The sequence below is a fragment of the Chlorocebus sabaeus genome, chromosome X (genome assembly GCF_047675955.1).
Source record: "Chlorocebus sabaeus isolate Y175 chromosome X, mChlSab1.0.hap1, whole genome shotgun sequence".
NCBI classification, from domain to species: Eukaryota; Metazoa; Chordata; class Mammalia; order Primates; family Cercopithecidae; genus Chlorocebus; species Chlorocebus sabaeus.
The window spans coordinates 40,680,541-40,693,603 of record NC_132933.1 but is presented as its reverse complement, the minus strand read 5'-3'; the positions used below and the strand labels follow the sequence as shown (position 1 = coordinate 40,693,603).

The following is a 13,063-nucleotide window of genomic DNA, read 5'->3' as shown; positions in this document are numbered from 1 at the left end:
AGATGATACAATAAGAAAAGCCCTACTCTATAAACCTCAGCTTTGTTCTCTGGCTAAGTATTCGGGTGCTAGCTTAAGACCACCCCAGAGAACATTTGGGCATTTGCCTAGTGATCTGCGATATAAACCATGTTTTCTTGGCAGCAATGAGTAAAGCAATTGACAGCCAAACAACTTCGTTTCATCACTTCTTGGGATGTAATTCTGATCTCTGGGGAAATAATAGGCACATTGGTGGATTCTAACATGTCTTCCATTTAGAAGATCTTCCCAGGAGGCTGTCATTAAGAATATTTGCTAGGAATTACAGGCAAACATTGCCTAATCCTTGCAAGCAGGACTTGCCTTTTAATGAGTAATGATTCCTAAAATTTGAATAGTAAAGTTGATCCTCACAATAAACTTATGAAATAAACATTACCCCCCTTTTCAGAGAAGGAAACTTAAGCTTAGAAAAGTTAAATGACTTTTCCAAAGCCACAGAGCTCTTACGTCTGTTGAGTAACAGATTCAGAAAAAAAAACAAAAAAACAAAAAAAACCCTGGAGAAAGAAGAAAGGCTGGAGGCTGGATGAGGACAGAAGGCAGGGTCCAAAAGGGAGTAAAGGAAAGGGAGAAATATTTTATGAATCCTAAATTTCTGCTTTGAGAAAATTTGTGCATAGATATATCCTTCATTAAAATAAGAACACAGGCACACGGCAATATCCCCACCTCTCCACACTCTTTCTCTGTGGTAGTGGACGGTGAGGATCAGTAAATTATTGAGTTCAGCATCGCTATTAGGTTCAAAGCATCTCTGTACATCCCAGTGGAGATGTGCAATAAACATAGTTATATGGGTCTAGAGCTCAGGGGAAAGTTCCAGGCTGAAAGTTCATATGGGGAAGATACTAGCCTACGGGTAGATGATAGAACAAAGGTGTTTGTCAAATACGAGGGCCAGGAACAGGAGCAACCCTGAGAAACACTCACACTTAAGGGATAGGTAAAGAAACAAGGACTTGTGAAGGAGACAAAGATTGGTCAGACCTCCCCCAACCACCCTGTTTCCCACATACCACAGCTTCTCAAGGACAAGAGGTGGCTCAGGAAAAAGTGACTCAGGAAGGATGTGGGGACTGGGGCAAAGTGGTTACATATCCTTTCAGCTTTAAGTGCTGTATCGACCAACTATTGTCCGGTGGTAACCAGGGATGAGCTGTGAGAAACCAATCTTACCCAGAAATGAAGCAGTATTTCCAGCTTCCTTAACAATTCTTTTTCATTTTTAATGAGTTCTAAGGGGCAACTCAGTGGCTGATACTTGCTGTGCTTGGCAAAGAGCCATCAACTCTGGTACCACCTGGTTTTCTTTCTTGAATTTAGACAAACTTTGAGGAAATACAGGGAGGCTGGAAGCAGGTCCAAGCACCTTGAATTTGGCCTTGAGTAGCTTCAAACAATGTGTCTCTTGTGTCTTTCTCCCTTTACTCTTGTGGGATACCACAAGCTAAATTAATGCTGTGAGGATTGCTCCACAAATCAAAGATTCCCTGTTTCACCTTGGGCAGTCACTTTCACCCTTCTCAGGACTTAATTCTTCTACCTAGGGAAAAAGCTTAAAAAATTTAAAAAATTATCATTATACTATGGGAACAAATCATTAAGTAGCAAAATAATTTTGAGGTAATTGTTATTAGTATCACTACTACTTATGGGACCACTACATTCATTCTATAATAATTTGTTGACCACCTATTATGTGTCAGAGGCTGGAGATACAATGATAACAGGACAGACAAGATCCTTGCTCTCACAGAGCTCACCTATTAGTTGTAAAGACAGCCAATAAAACAAGTGAACATTAATGAAGTAGAGAGATAAATTTTAAAACAAAAATAAAATTTGGTTATAGGATAGAGTGGTGGGGTGGGAATAAGGACAACTTTAGATTAGATGGAGTAGTTAGGACACTCTGATGAGGTGATATTTCACATGAAACCTAAAAAGTCAGAAGCCAGCCATACAAAGAAGAGAGGTAAGAAATTTCCAAGCAAAGAAAACAGCAAATGAGGAAGCCTTAAGTTATACAAATGATCAAAGTGTTTAAGGAACAAAAAGCAGATTAAGGACAACTGTATATTTATATGCAAAAGAATAAAGTTGAACCTCTACCTCATCTCACACCATATACAGAAATTAATTTAAAATGTATCAAAGAACTCAATATAAGAGCTAAAACCATAAACCTCATAGAATACATAGGTATAAATCATTGTGACCTTGAATCAGGCAGTGTGTTTTAGATATGACACCAAAAACACAAGCAACAAAAGAAAAAAGATAAATTGGACTTCAACATTAAAAGCTTCTGCGCATCAAAGGACACTATCAAGAGAGTGAAAAGATAACCCACATGGGGGGGAAATATTTTCAAATTGTGTATCTGGTAAGAGCCTAGTATCTAGAATATATAAAGAACATGAAGGCAACCTAATTTTAAAACACCCCGAAGACTGGAGTAGATATTTCTACAAAGAATATATGCAAAAGGCCAATAACCACATGAGAGGATGCTCAAAATTATTAGTCATTAGGATAATACAAATAGAAACACATGAGATGGACTAGGAAACAATACAGTCAGGATGGCTAAAGGTGACCACAAGAAACCAAAGGGCAAGATGTCTGCTTATGCCTTCTTCGCGCAGATGTGAAAAGAAGAACATAAGAAGAAAAACCCAGGGGTCCCTGTCAGTTTCGTAGAATTTTCCAAGAAGTGTTCTGAGAGGCAGAAGACCATGTCTGGGAAAGAGAAGACCAAATTTGATGAAATGACAAAGGTGGATAAAGTACACTATGATCAGGAAATAAAGGATAATGGACCAGCTGAGGGAGGCAAGAAGGACCCTAATGCCCTCAAAATGCCACTGTCTGGATTCTTCTTGTTCTGTTCAGAATTCCGCCCCAAGATCAAATCCACAAATCCTGGCATCTCTATTGGAGGCATGGCAAAAAAGGTGAGAGAGGTGTGGATTAACTAAAGTGACAGGGAAAAACAACCTTACATCACTAAGGCAGCAAAGCTGAAGGAGAAGTATGAGAAGGATGTTGCTGACTATAAGTCTAAAGGAAAGTTCGATGGTGCAAAGGGTCCCACTAAAGTTACCTGGAAAAAGGTGGAAGGGAAAGACAAAGAAGACAAGGAGGAAGAAGAGAAGGAGGAGGAGGAAAAGAAGGAGGAAGAGGTGGAATAAAAAAACCTGTTTATCTGTCATCTTGTGAATACCTTAGAGTAGGGGAGTGTCATAATTGACTTATCTCTTATTTGAGAAGTGTCTGTTGCCCTCATTAAGCTTAATTGCAAAATTTGACCATGATCATAGTGTAGTCTCTCAAAGTGCTCTAGAAATTGTCAGTTGTTTACATGAAGTGGCTGGGTGTCTGGAGCATCCTGAAACTTTATCAAATTGTACATATTTCAAACATTTTATAAATGAAAAGTCACTCTGGTGTTCTCCCTATTCTGTGTACATTGTAGTTGGTGTGTCAAGGCATTTAAAGATGTTTTTGGCAGTTTTTTAATTTTTAAGGTGGTATTAAGTCTATGGTTATTGGCTAGAAATGCTGAGTTATCAACTGCATATATCTATAATTTGTAAAAAGAAAAAACAATCCCGACAAACTATTCATGCTCCTTGCTTGGCGTTGAAGCTGTGGGGGAAGATGCCTTTTGGAGGGGCTGTAGCTCAGGGTGTGCTGCTGTGAGGCTCCACCTGTTGACTCTGCATGGGCATCCATTTAGCTTCAGGTGGTCTTGTTTCTGGGGTATAGTGACATAGCATTCTGCTGCTATTCTTAGCTGTGGACAAAGTGGGGTCAGCTGGCATGAGAAGTGTTTGCTTTTTTGTTTTTAGTGAAGTGTGGTAGTTTTTAAACTGTTTTTAAACAAACTCTAGAATTCTTAATTGTCAGTAAAGATCCACTGGATCAATGAAGTTCAAGAACCTTCTGTACTTAAATACGATTTGCAACGTTCTGTTATTTTTTTCTATGTTTAGAATGCTGAAATGTTTTTTAAGTTAAATAAACAGTATCATACTTAAAAAAAAACATGAGATACCACTTTAGACCCACTAGGATAGCTATAATAACAACAATTTTAAAAACAGAAAGTAAGTGTTGGGAAGGAGTAGAGAATTTAGAACCCTTGTACTTTTCTGGTAGAGGTGCAAAATCATGCAGCTGCTGTGAAAAACAGCTTGGCAATTCCTCAAAAAAGTCACACAGAGTTACTATGTGACCCAGCAAGTCTACTTCTAGGTATACATACTCCAAAATAAAAGCTAGGTACTCAGGCAAAAACTTGAGCGTAAATATTCATAGTAGCTATGAGTATTCACAGTGTTTATAGTTTCACAGTGGCCAAAAAAAAAATAGAAACAGCTCAGATGTTCACTAACCAATGAATAGATAAAATGTGTCCATTATATATAACGGCAAATTATTCAGCCATAAAAGAAGGAAGTACTGATAGATACTACGACATGAATGAACCTTGAAAACATTATGCTAAGTGAAATAAGCTAGACACAAAAGGCCACATATTGTATGATTTTTTTATATGAAATGTCCAGAACATGCAAATCTATAGGGATAAAAAGTAGATTATTGGTTGCCAGGGCCTGGGGGAACGGAGAACGGACAGTGTAGGGAAGGAAGAATCATTTTGTTTTCAACTTTCATAAATTCCAGTTAAAGCAGATCCCTGTAATAAAAGGCAGAGGCAGGGTAACAAGAGAAAAGCAAAAGGAAGTTTATTACCATATATGTAATCTGTATTCATATTATGCATATTATACATACATATTATATAGACACATATATGTATTTATATGAATATATAAATATATTTCCATAAATATATAAATATAAATATATAATATTATATATATAATGTATTATATACTTATATAAATACAAACATATAACACATTCTATATACATGTTATATATTATACAATGTTATATATTATATATTATATAATAGTTTTATATGTTATATAGTATGTATCTTATATTTGTTATATATAATTATATGTACTTATATATTATATAAGATTATATATGTTGTATATAATACATAATATGTAATTACATATAATATATATAACATAAATACGGAAGATACCCAGAGAATGAGTAATTCTCAGAAAGGTGGCTTTGAAGTCCACCTTATGTAGCACCATCAACAAACAACAGTCAATTTTTAGAGAAGTGGCAAGACAAAGAAAGAGGACTGTGAGTCTCTAGGAGTGATAACTTGTGAGAATGCAAATAAATGGCACATAAAAGCTTGTTAGTAAAGCTTGTTAATGTAGATTTCTGTGTTGCCATCTCAAGGCTTATGAGAATCTAAAGTTTTCTTCAGTGGTTAGCCTTTGTTCTCTCTGGTAGAAGGAAGAAGTGGTGTATCTTTTGTCTTTCTAAATTTATATTCTGTTTTTAGACAAAAAGAGGGAGGGCAGAGAGCTTTCCTGCATCTGCTTTTTCTCAATTGCCTTCAGCTTAAGACAATCCTTATGCCAAAGAGGCATATTTGAGGGTGGTCTATTCTAGTCTCCCACAGGAGAGATTGCTCAACATTTACACATCGTGAAAAAAAAGAAAAATAAATCACCATGAAAAAAAAAAAAGAAAAATAATTTAAAACATCATGAAAAAAATAAAAAGAAATTAAAATCAGTTTCAACACCAGAGGATATCATGAAAAAATAAAAAATGAAATAAAGACTAAAAACATTTACAGAGCTTCTTTCAGGGCAATAAAAATACTCTAAAACTAGAAAATGGTGATGGTTGCACAACTCTATGGTCATACTAAAAACCATTTTAATTAGGTGAATTGTACAGTTTGTGAAATATATCTCAATAAAACTGTTATGCATTTTCAAAAACCAGGCTAATGTGATAGGAAAATCGTAAGCAAGAGGGAAAGTGACAGAAGGGGCAGAAATGGAAATTTCCTAAGGATGTCATCCTCCTATGGCCCCATGAATGTCTAAGTCTCATCATGCTAAGTATAAGCTTAGCAGTTTCCTTAGCTTCCTTGAGCTAGGCAAAAGGTCTTTTCTTTCCTTCTAGAAAGTAGCACTCCGAAAGAAAGGAACAAAGATCCCTATAACAACTCGGGGAGAAAAAGAATATTTGTCCCTGTTTCTAGAGCAAAGGTAGTCCTAGTACTCTCCCTAGTCCTATAAATGCTGTGAATATCCTCCCAACTCCCCACTCCACACTTTGTGTGTCTAGAGTAATCAAAAGAAGCAATGGAGAGTAATCAAAAGAATAAAAAATGGAGAGTAATCAAAAGAATCAAAAAGTAATCAAAGAAGCAATGGAGAGAGGCTACAATAGGGAGAGGATGTCCTTCTTGCCACAAAGACATGGAGGTTTGTTTAATGGCTCCCTACATCACATCAGTTCTCTCCAGAACGATGGCCCAAGGATCACCTTGGTTAACATTAACTACATTTTATTCAATGCTTACTGTGTGCCAGGCATTATGCTAGGTGATTTTACATAGGTTATCTCATTTGATTCATACAACAATCTAGTGATTATTTTACACATTTATAACCCAAATTTAATAGTTGAGGAAACTGTGGCAGAGGTGGTTCAAAACCCCGCTTAAGATTTCATAATCAGAACTGGCATAGAAGTTCTGTCCATCTTAACTTGTTCTTCAGCATCACATCATACTACTCTGTCCCTTCTGACCCCCAGGAGTACTCCTATTCTGTGGGGTTATGAGAGGAAGCTCTGAGATCCTTCTAGATGTTAGAGGTATGCTCTAAATACATTTAATTTTTTAATCTGATTAATTTAGTGGGATAAATATACAAATTTTGGCCAACAAGGAATGTAACTGGCCGCCTTAGAGGAGATAGGTAGAGAACCAGAAACATCCTATCTGTACACCTTCATCAGGCCACTTCTCTGTCCCAGCTGAGGACCATGAGGGAAGAAGGAAAAAATGTGTTTGTTATCAGGATTCCAGCTTTAATTGTTTCCCTCATCCCATGAAAGCCATTATTCTGGAATTATAGCCTAAAGTTGTCTTAGCTAGCAATCATAGCTAAGAGATACTAATCATTTACTATCTAGTAAGTGCTGTAGTAAGCACTTTTACATACATTATCTTGTTTGATCCCGACAAGTAGTCTGAGTAATAGGTAGTATTTTATCATCCCCTTTTCATGATTGGGAAAACCAAAGCATATTTACAAGAACAAACTTATGCTAGATCTCTCAGCTCATAAAAATACTGACACTGAGGTCCATTTCATACCACAGGACCCTTACTTTTTTTTCTTAACTTTTAAAAATTTTGGTAAAAATACATGACATACATTTTACCACCTTACAGTATTTGTCTTTTTGTGATTGGCTTATTTCACTTAGCATAGTGTCCTCCAGGTTCATTGGTGTTGTAGGATATGATAGAATTTTTTTCTTTTCTAAAGCTGAATGGTATTCCATTGTGTGGTGTGTGTATAGACACACACACACACACACACACACAAAATGTATATATAAATATATATACATAAATTGTATATGTAATACATTTATATTTTGTTTCCATTCATTTTGTTTATGCACTCATCCTTCTATGGGCATTTGGGTTGCTTCTGCCTCTTGCTATTGTAAAAACAGTGCTGCTGTGAACAAGAGTGTGCAAATATCTATTTGAGACACTGCTTTCCATTTTTTTAGATATACACCCAGAAGTGGGATTGTTGATTCATATGGTAGATCTATTTTTAATTTGGGAGGGAGGCTTCATACTGTTTCTCATAGTGGTTGCACCATTTACAATCCCAACCACAGTGCAGAAAGGTTGCAGTTACTCCGCATTCTTGCCAACACAGGTTATTTTCTGTGTGTTTTTTGTTTTGTTTTGTTTTGTTTTAATAGAAGTCATCCCAATAGGAGTGGGCTAATATCATTGTGTTTTCATTTGCATTCCTCTGATGATTAGTGATGTCAAGCATCTTTTCACATGCTTCTTGGCCAGTTGTATATCATCTTTGGAGAAATGTCTATTTAAGTCTTTTGCCCATCTTTTAATCTGGTGATTTAGCTTTTCGTTGTTGAATTGTAGAAGTTCTTTATATTTTGGATATTACCCTTTATCAGGTATGTGATTTGCAAATATATTCTTCCATTCCATAGATTGCCCTTTCAACCTTTGATGAAAATTGTTCATCAGCTTGATGCAGTCTCGTTTGTCTATTTTTGCTTTTCTCACCTGTGCTTTTGTTGTCATATCCAAAAAAATTATTGCCAAATCTCATGTATTCTAGGAGTTTTATAGCACTGGGTTTTATGTTTAGGAATTTAATACACTTTGAGTCAATTTTTGTATACTGTATGGTGTAAGATAAGGTTCCCACTCTATTCTTTTACATGTGAATACCCAGTTTTCCCAGCACCATTTTTTGGAGAGACTGTTTCTTCCCCTACTTGAGGGGGAAGTCTTTGCAACCTTGAGGATTGTTTCACCATATACATGAGAGTTTATTTCTGGGCTGTCTATTCCATTCCATTGATCTTTCTGCCAGTACCATACTGTTCAGATTACTGTATTTTTGTAATGTGTTTTGAAATCAGGAAGTGTGAATCTTTCAATTTGTTCTTATCAAAATTGTTTTGGCTCTTTAGGCTTTCTTGAGATTCAGTGTAAATTTTAGCATGGACTTTTCTATTTCTGCAAAATATCCCATTGGGATTTTCATAGGGATTGTATTGAATATGTAGATTGCATTGAGTGTTATGGATATCTTAACAATATTAAGTCTTCTAATCCATGAACACAGGATATCTTTCCATTTATTTATGTCTTAATTTCTTTAAGCAACATTTTGTACTTTTCAGTGTAAAAGTCTTTCATCTCCTTGGTTAGGTTTACTCCTAAGTATTTGGTGCTGTTGTAAATGAAATTGTTTATTAATTTCATTTTCAGATTGTTCATTGTTAGTGTGTAGAAATACAATTTATTTCTGCATGTTGATTTTGTATCCTGCAATTTTGCAGAATGTCTTTATTAGTTTTAACAGTTCTTTGTGGAATATTTAGGATTTTCTATATATAAGATCATGTTTTCTGTGAAGAAGAATGATTTTAATTCTTTCTTTTCAATTTGGATTTTTAAATTTCTTTTTCTCATGTAATTGCTCTGGCTAGGATATCTAAAACTATGTTGAATAATAGTGGTGAGAGAGTGGTGAGAATAGGTTTCCTTGTCTTGTTCCTGATATTAAAGGAAAAGTTTTAATCATACCAATGAGGATGACATTAGTGTGGATTTTTCCTATGTGGCCTTTTTTTATGTTGAGGCATTTTCTTTCATTTCTAGTCTGCTGAGTGTTTTTATCATGAAAGGTTATTTCATCTCATCAAATGCTTTTTCTATAATCTCAGTTGAGATGATGATGTGGTTTTTATCCTTCATAATGTTAATGCAGTGTATTACGTTGATTAATTTGCACATATTGACTCATTCTTGCATTCCAGGAATAAATCCCACTTGGTCATAATGTATAATTCTTTTAATGTTCTGTTGAACTCAGTTCACTGGTATTTTGTTAAGAATTCTTGTATCAATATTCACTAGAGATATTTATCTGTAGTTTTCTTGTAGTGTCTGTTTGGCTTTGTAATGCTGTACTTATAGAATGAACTTGGAAGTGTTTCTGCCTCTTCAATTTTTGGAAAAAGTTTCAGAAATATTGGCACTAATTCCTCTTTAAATGTTTGGTAGAATTCTCCAGTGAAGCCACTTGGTTCTGGATTTTTATTTGTTGGGAGGTTTCTAATTATTAATTTAATCTCCTTACTTGTTATTGGTCTATTTGGATTTTCTCTTTCTTCGTGATTCAGTTATGCTAGTTTGTGTGTTTTTAGAACTTGATTCATTTATTCTAGTTATCCGATTTGTTGGTGTACAATCATTCATAGTACTCTCTTAAAATCTCTTTGTGTTTCTGTGGTATCAGTTATAATGTAGCCTCTTTCATTTCTGATTTTAGTTATTTGAGTCTTCTTTCTCTTTTTCTTGGTTAATCTAGCTAACAGTGTGTCAATTTTGTTTATCTTTTTCTTAAAAAACTCTTTGATTTTTTTCATGTTTTCTATTCTCCATTTTATTTATCTCTGCTCTAATTATTATTTCTTTTCTTCCACTAACTTTGGGTTTAGTTCATTTTTTTCTTCTAATTTCTTGAGATATAAAGCTAAGTTGTTGATTTGATATCTGCCTCTTTCTATTAACTTCTCTCAACACTACTTTTGCTATATCCCATACTATTTTGTATTTGTGTTTTTGTTTTCAAAACAGAAAAAGAAAATCTCGTTTTGTCTCAAAATATTTTCTAATTTCCCTTGTGACTTCTCTGACCCATTGGTTGAGTGGTTTGTTTAATTTTCACATATTTGTGGATTTTTTTCTACTGCTATTGATTTCTACCTTCATTGCATTGTGATCAGAAGAGATGCTTTTATAATTTCGATCTTTTTGAATTTGTTAAGGCTTATTTTGCAGCCTAACATGTGGTCTATCCTGGGGAATGTTCCATGAACAGTTGAGAAGAATGTAAATTCAGCTGTTGTTGGATAAAGTGTTCTGTGCATGTCTGTTAGTTCCAATTGGTCTACAGTGTTATTAAGTCCTTTGTTTCCTGTTGATCTTCTGTCTGGTTGTTCTATTCATTGTTGAAACAGTGAGGTATTGATGTTTTCTACTGTTATTTTTGTATTGTCTATTTCTCCCTTCAATTCTATCAAAGTTTGTTTTGCATATTTAGAAGGTTTGGTGCATAAATATTTATAATTGCTCTATCTTCTTGGTGAATTGCCCTTTTATCACTATATAATGTTCTTCTTTGTGTTTTGTAACAGTTTTTTATTAAAGTTTATTTTGTGTGATATTAGTATAGCAACCCATACTCCCTTTTGGTTGCCATTTGCATAGGAGCCCTTGCTTTTAGCCCCCATGTCATACTGCCTTCCCTCTGGCCCTTCAGTACTTTTTTCTTGTGGAGAGAGAGAGGGAGCTTTGAGTTCTTTCTAGGGGTTAGGTATGTGCTAAGATATTTTATTATTTCTCCTGTAAATCCAGTGGACAAATGAGTAAGACCTGTGGTAATCCAGGGGTGTAGATGGCACCCTTAAGGAAGGAGATATGTAGAATATCAGAGAGTCTTGCATACACATTCATAAGACCACTTCTCTAAAACTTCCCACTGTTGCTAAGTAACCACCTGGTACCAACAGGATGGCATTTCAACCACTCAAAGCATTTTCAAAGAGTCCCACTCAAAGCCTTTTCAAAGGGTCTCTGATATTACCTATCACTGAAATGAAGCAAAGCTTAAAGGACTCCTGAATCTTTCAGCCTCCTTCTTCTCATCTTTTGCCAAGAGTGCCTTGTGACCCTAAAATTCAGAGTTAGCAGGGGTCAAGGCTAGTGAAGGTCTTTGAAGTCTTTCTTATGAGGCCAGAAAAAGGAAAACATAAAATGAGCCTTCTAGATAGATCTGTAAACAACTTATCTGAAAGTCAAGTCCTGTGAACTAACATAACATCTTGTCTTCAGAGGAGGCGTGTTGCCCATATCTGAGTCCCTGGGTTTCAAGGCTGTTCTTGGGACTTCCACCAAGTGGGGCCCTTCAAAGTAATCTCTGGGAGAACTGCATATAGGAAAGACCATGTATAAGCTAGAGCAATGGCAAGAGAACTAGTTGCTACAGCTAAGACTCTACCAGTTACCTGCATTCCCACTTTCATCTCCCCATACCTCAGCCAGTTTTAGTTCTCACTGACTTATATCCTTTACAAAATAGTCTCTGCGATAATGCAGATATTTAGGTTGGCTACAACTGGCTTTGTGCCAGATAGGTCTCTGATAGAAATAATCTAATAATAGGGTTTTTTGTGAAAGTAGAGAGCTGAATGACATCCAATAATCATGAGGAATCCTGCTGATTAATGGGCCAATTGTCCTGAAGTTCATCTGGTCTGAACTTGGCTAGAAAACATCAAACATGGGTTGTTACCCAAAGCAACACAACAGCTGCTCCTTATAGCTTCCATATTATGCCAGAATGAAAAACAACAATCAAATTTTTTAATCACAGATGAGCTATACCTTTACCTGGAACTCTCAGGAGCTTTTCTTCATTATTCCTAAAAGATCAGCTGATCCTTAATGCATATAACCTGATTTTCCCCTCTTTGTGGAATTATCAACTGTCTAGTCTCTAAGTGCTCTCATTCTACTCCAAGAAATTTCTATAAAAATTGGCCTTTCAGAACAACCGGTACCAGCCACTGCAAAAAATGCCAAATTGTAAAAATCAATGATGCTATGAAGAAACTGCATCAATTAATGGGCAAAATAACCAGCTAACATCATAATTACAGGATCAAATTCACACATAACAATATTAACTTTAAATGTAAATGGGCTAAATGCCCCAATTAAAAGACACAGACTGGCAAATTGGATAAAGAGTCAAAACTCATCAGTGTGCTGTATGCAGGAGACCCATCTCATGTACAGAGACACATCAGCTCAAAATAAAGGGATGGAGAAAGATCTACCAAGCAAATGGAAAGCAAAAAGAAGCAGGGGTTGCAATCCTAGTCTCTAATAAAACAGACTTTAAACTAACAAAGATCAAAAGAGACAAGGAAGGCCATTACATAATGGTAAAGGGATCAATTCAACAAGAAGCACTAACTATCTTAAATATATATGCACCCAATACAGGAACAGCCAGATTCATAAAACAAGTCCCTAGACACCTACAAAGAGACTTAGACTCCCACACAATAATAATGGGAGACTTTAACACCCCACTGTCAATATTAGACAGATCAGTGAGACAGAAGGTTAACAAGGATATTCAGGAATTGAACTCAGCTCTGCACCAAGCAAACCTAATAGAAATCTACAGAACTCTCCACCCTAAATCAACAGAATATGCATTATTATCTGCACCACATCACACTTATTCCA

General features: G+C 35.7%; 1 pseudogene; it reads left to right on the top strand.

The window, feature by feature from the left end:
• Nucleotides 1–2,630: 2,630 nt before the first annotated feature.
• On the top strand, nt 2,631–3,389 carry LOC103232504 (high mobility group protein B3 pseudogene; annotated as a pseudogene).
• The last annotated feature ends 9,674 nt before the right edge of the window (nt 3,390–13,063 follow it).